Raw genomic sequence first — 6,000 nt, 5'->3', positions numbered from 1 at the left:
CTTTGCGGCAGCCCTCGCGGCCTTGCCGGTCCGCTGGACCTCGCCATCGCGACCCACATCAAGCTGGAAAAACGCTGGCAGAAGTGGGCACACGCCAGCACTGTGAAGTTGTGATCGAGGCCGGGGCGGAGTCGCATAATGTCAGCCGGATTCGTAAAGAGCCAAGCTGGCCTCCCCTTGTTGTGCAACGGGGCAATCCGGCGACGAATGAAGTCCGCCCCGATCATCTCAAGGGTGAGTCCGGCCCGGGTGAGCCAGAGAATCCTGGTGGTGGCGACGGTGAGCCTCCCGTCGGCGACGTCGACATCACTCCAATCGCTGCCACGGACCGGCGGCACTCGGCGGACCTTGCAGAATTCCGGCGGGTTTTCATCCTCAATCCAGCACCACCGGCCACGCCATTCCTCCCACCTCTCCTTCACGGCACCATCCGGATACGCCCCCTTGGATTTTGGGATCCAGGTGACGCAACCAGAGACGGCACCTCCCGGCTGGATCCGAGGGAAGAAGTAATGGCGGAAGAGCGCCGTGTTGGGCTGCACCCTGGCAAAACCTTCGCAAAGATGCGCGAAGAAAGCCATGCACGCCACCGCATTCGGAGTAAAATCCAAGAGGCGAAAGCCGAAGGTGTGCATAACGTCGCAGAAGAAATCGGAGAAAGGGGGGCATAACCCGCAAGAAAGATAATCGACAAAAAAGGGATACCGATTTGGAGCAGGATCGGCGCAAGCAGTAGGAATGATGCGCGTCGCCAGGTGCCCCTAATTCTCTCCCCCCGTCTTCGCTCCCCATAGGGGCCTCAAGGAGGCCCGGAGCTCTTGAACATCAACCATTGAGGGGAAGAAAAAGGTGGACTTCGTCTGGTCCCCCGACAGCGCACTCTCCGGCGGCTCCACAGTCCCAGCGCCCTTAGCCATCCCCTTGCCCTTGACGGATTTGGGCGCCATGGCGACCAAGAAGTTTAGAGGGCTGAGGAAGAGGGATGGTGAAGCAACGATGGAGGGCGATGGCAGAAGCTTATGAAGGAAGGAAGAGAGGAAACGGCAGCTCTGAGATTGGAAAAGGCACGAGGAAAGAGGAGGAAGTGAGCAGCACGCCCGCGGTTATTCCTTTTTTATGGGGGAAAACACGGGCCGCCTCCTTTCACATTAACTGTGGTGTGACGCATGCCTGCGGGAACAAACCCCACGCATGCTGCCCATGTCACACGCGCCTCCCCACGCCGCGCCACGCGCGGGAATCATGGGAAGCGCAGCGCGCGAAGAATCTTACCGCGGTAAAAACCGCCCCGCCTGCCCGCGCACCGTTTTTGGGCCTAGCCCAAACAACGCGTTGCGCTCATGTGTGGACCAGGCCCGAGGGCTCCTGTCGGTGTACAAAAAGAGGGGTACACTTTTTGTACCCCTATAACTGTGCACGGGCAGTCCGAGCCGCGGGAACCACCACACCAAGCAGGGCAAGGGAGGTGAGCCAAGGTAAGACCGAAGCTCGAGAGAACTACGGCGCCAAGGCCAAGACTGCGAAGAGCAAAGGGGACGAAGCGGACTCCCCCGGCAAGATCCTTGCCGGGAGACAGTTCTAGCAGCCCTGGCAAGACCCTTGCCGCGGCGACTCGTCCCGCGCCTATGGAGCAAGTCACCCTTGAGTCCACTGCCCCCAAGGGGCAAGGATTTGGGAGACATCCCCATGGCAGCATGCAAATCTTCGTGAAGACATTCAAGATCAGATACGCACTAAGGAGATGACAACCCTTGGCGGGATCCCAGCCGAGAAAGACCACAAGGCCCCCGGCAAGCGCCTTGCCGGGGATGACAGCAGGCGCCTCGGCAAGACCCTTGTCGGGGCCCCGGCATGGCCCTTGCCGAGGACACCCGCAGGGCCACCATCAGGCTCACACCAACTAAACCTCCACCACTGCATGCATGCAGCGGCCGACCCAACCAGCTGGGCAGGCACCTGCATGGCGGCATGCAGATCTTCGTGAAGACCCACCACTGCGCCACCTCAGCTGCCTACCTACCTACGTGGCATCGCAGGCGTCGCTGGCCAGGGCGCGTGTCAACACAAGAAGGAGCGGCAACGACGGACGAGGCAGATCTCTCCCCCGTCCCCGATAAAGCAAGGACACCTAAGCAAGACGCATTAAATGCACCTTGTCATGTAATGCGAGGGATAACCTCGCATCACTGTTCCCTTTCCACCTCCTGTGTGCCACTGTGGCGACCCCTTTTCCTATAAAAGGAGGCCCGAGGCGACCAGGAGAAGGATTCGGCTTTTTGGAGCTCCTCACGCCCCATAGCTAGCTCAAGAACACAAATATACAATCCACCAAAGCAGGAGTAGGGTTTTAGGCATCCTTGCGGCCCGAACCTGGATAAATGAACCGTGTGGTACCTGCTTGATCCGCTCTTCTCACGACCCTGTGCCCCGCCAATCATAGTAGGGATCCTCGTGATCCCATAGGTGTCGTTCCGCACCGACAATTCCCTAGCACACCAAGCCACTGACTGATTTTCTCAAGGAAAAGGAGTCTGTTGTGTTAATTCTAGATCATGCACAAGACTCCGATATCCTCGTTGATGGTTCCCCACCTGAACTCGGTAGTGTTTTATTATAAGATACTACGTGGTCATGCTTGTCTAGAACAGTGTGTTCACATGTATGTAGCAGAAACGGCTCATGTTTTGGGGCTTACGATCGTAGTTCATTTCCCGAGAATCTTGCAACGTCATCTTGTCGGTTTGTGTTGCAAACTTTCTTTCCAGAAACATTGTCTGAATTATCCTGTTACCAACCAAATTTGAATCTCAAGCAGATATGATGGTTGGAACTTCTTCCAAGAACTATGATATAGGTTCCAGTGAAGTGAACACACCTAGCTGGAAGCACTGTTGTTGTTGTAGTATCCTGATTAAGCCGTTTAGTCACCTCCCATGAGGATTTCACATGACTTATTCTTGAAGTTGTTCGTAAGGGATCCTTGTGCTCTCAGTTTCTCTGATGATTCTATATCCATTGGAATGTTGGAAACACTCTCGACTATTGAGTTCTTCCCCAGTTACCAGAATCATTCCCAACATTTGCATTTTCTTCCCAGCTTGCACCTCAGTAGTTGTTTCAGGATCATCCTCAAAAGTGGACTTACCATGGGTCCCATCTTTCTCCGATGATAAGCAAAAAATCACTCATTGCATTGTATTCCACAAGGTAGTCCACATCATCCATCCTGGTCTGAGTATGCCATTCTTTGACTTCGTTTGAACGATCAATTGTGAATTTCCTCAGGCTGGTATGAAGAGTTTCAATGATCTTTGTATCAAAAGTAATTCTTTTTGCCACTTAAGGGAATAATTCCACGAGTCACCTTTCCTGAGGTGCCCCGTTATGGAATCATGGCAATTTTTCCTCGCTACTTTGAAACTCTCGTCAAATTGTTTCTTCTGTCCCTCCTGATGCATGTTTTGCCTCTCAACTCCAGAGATGTTTCTATGTCTCATTCCATGAGTTGATCTTGTGATCATTAAGATGATCCTAAGTTGCTCGAACCTCAGGAAGGTCGATTCTTCTTAAATTCTCCCTTTCTACTCATTGTCATGTTGGATGTAGTTCTCAAAGCAAGACGTTGAGATCAAGGTGATGCAATGAATCAACATCCTCGAGAAAGACATCTGGATCGTGAAGATTGTGTTAGCTTGTGTCCCTCTGTCTTCTTACGTCACGACTTGAATCTCGGGACGAGATTCTTGTTTAGTAGGGGTGAGCTGTCACATCCCTAGCTTCTGGTGCTGCCTAGTGTTTGCATCTTGCTTGCATCATGTTTAAATTTCTGAAAGTTGAATTGGGGAAAGCTGAAAGCCTCAGAAATCATTTTAATAAAGGGGCAAGAACCCTAAAATTGTAATCAGCGAATCCAAAATACCCTAGAAATAGTTATGAGAATTTTGGAAAGAGTTATAAATCAAACCAAAATTTTGGAACATTTCTAAGGAATTATTTGGGCTCTGACTTTAAATCAATATTTTATTTGGATTTGGATTTATATTCTTAACATATGGAATATAATTTCAAATAACTCTGAATGAGTTTATGTGCTTTTGGATAACTCCACTGTGCAACATATAAATATTCATGGGATTTTTGTCACTGGTTTTGGATTTGTTCTATTTGAAAACAGTGGAAAAAGAGATTAAATAGAAAACAAAACAAAACAGAAAGTAAAAAGAGAGAAACATAACCTTTCTTACCAGGAGCTGGCCCAGTTGGCCCAGCCCGCCAACCCACCTTGCTAGTCATCTCCTAGCTTCTGCTAGGAGGACGACGCCGTGTCGACGCGCGCGCAACCGAGCTCCACCTCTTGCTTCCACCTCCTACTTCCACCTCCTGCTTTCGCCCCCGCCCTCGTTCGAGCGCCTGGAGACTCCCAGCACATTCTCCCTCACTCCCCCACCTCTCTGGTGCCTCTCTCCCCCTCCAGCCCCTGCTCCCCGCAACCACCCGAGAGCCCCGCCGGCCACCGCTGCCGCTCGCGTGGCCATCGCCATCCCCTTGTCGCGCTGCCATGCCCGGGAGCTCTGCGCTGACCTCGTACGCGTCCCCATCGTCAACAGCAACCAGAGGAGCACAACATGGCCGCCATTGGCGCCGTGTTCGTCCTCTGCACCAACAACTGTCCTTGTCGATTCGCAGCAACCCGACCGTCCCCGACCTCACCGACGACGCCATCGGATGCGTTGTGAGCTCCGCCGCGTCCCCCCTCTCTCCATTTGCTCGCCCCCATGCCGTAGTGCCATTCCCCGCCGTCACCAAAGCTCGCAGGCACTGCGTCCGTCATCACCGTCGATAGCAGCCCCGCCTGGCTAACTCGAGCACGCCGACGTGCTCAGGGAGCTCCCAGGAGCCCAACGCGGCCATCAGCTCGCTCGCTAGCGCGTTGTAGTCCTCGCGCCTGTGGAGCCGTAGCTCCGGCCACCACCTCGCTCGCCGCCGACGCTGCTCCTGGCCACCCCGCAGCCTCTTGTCCGACCCTTTAGATGCGGACGAGCAACAGCTCCTCCCTAGTGCCCTCAGCGCACCGTGCCGCTGCCCCTAGCGCCACTTTGGCGAGCCACCGCCGCTCAGGTTCGTCGTTGTCGTCTAACCGTCGGCGGTTCTGACGTGGCACCATCACTAAACGCTAATGACGCTGCAAATTAACCCGCTGACCCACTTACATATGGGCCCCATGCCCTTAATTAACACCAGTTTAGTTTCTAATTAGTTTTAACTAATAACTATGGCCCCACGTGTCAGCTTGACTTGGACTTAGTTAACGTTGACTGGGCCCACCTGTCAGTGACCCTGGCCAGCATCGTGTCACTAACCAGTGGGACCCACTGGTCAGTTTTGACCCAGAACAGCTCAGTTGACCTGCTGATGTCACACAGACGTCATGCTGACGCAGTAATCCCTTACTGGAATTTAAATAAATCTTAAATGATTTATTTATTTCAAAAAATGTTGCAAAGTTTGAAAAATCATAGAAATTCAACCGTAACTCCAAATAAGATAAATTATATATGAAAAATTATCAGAAAAATCCAATCTATCCATTTATGTTGGTTTCATGCATGACAAATCAACTTAACCTTGCTGTATAGATCAAAACATGATAAGGCACATTATAAATTCATAACTTGAGTTTGAATTTGAACCCTTGGTTCAAATTAGCTCAAACCCTTCTGGTTTTAGTTGCATTAGTTCAAATCACAGCATATTGCCATGTCATGATCATGCATCATATCGTGCATTGCATTGATTGTGTTCTTCCTTGTTTGCCGGTATTTGTCCCCCCCCCCTTCAGTAGATGTTGTACCGACACTGTGATCGTTGACACTGATGAAGACCCAATGATATCTTCAGAAGTGCAAGGCAAGCAAAAACCCCTTGGTCATTCCGATACAATCCCAGTCTCTCTCTCCTGCTCTCTTTTACTGCATTAGGACAACAACGTTTCAACTGTTA

This window comes from Triticum dicoccoides, chromosome 3A (assembly GCF_002162155.2).
Source record: "Triticum dicoccoides isolate Atlit2015 ecotype Zavitan chromosome 3A, WEW_v2.0, whole genome shotgun sequence".
In the NCBI taxonomy this organism is placed as follows: Eukaryota; Viridiplantae; Streptophyta; class Magnoliopsida; order Poales; family Poaceae; genus Triticum; species Triticum dicoccoides.
The sequence above is the reverse complement of the archived record's forward strand: the minus strand, read 5'-3'. Positions refer to the sequence as shown.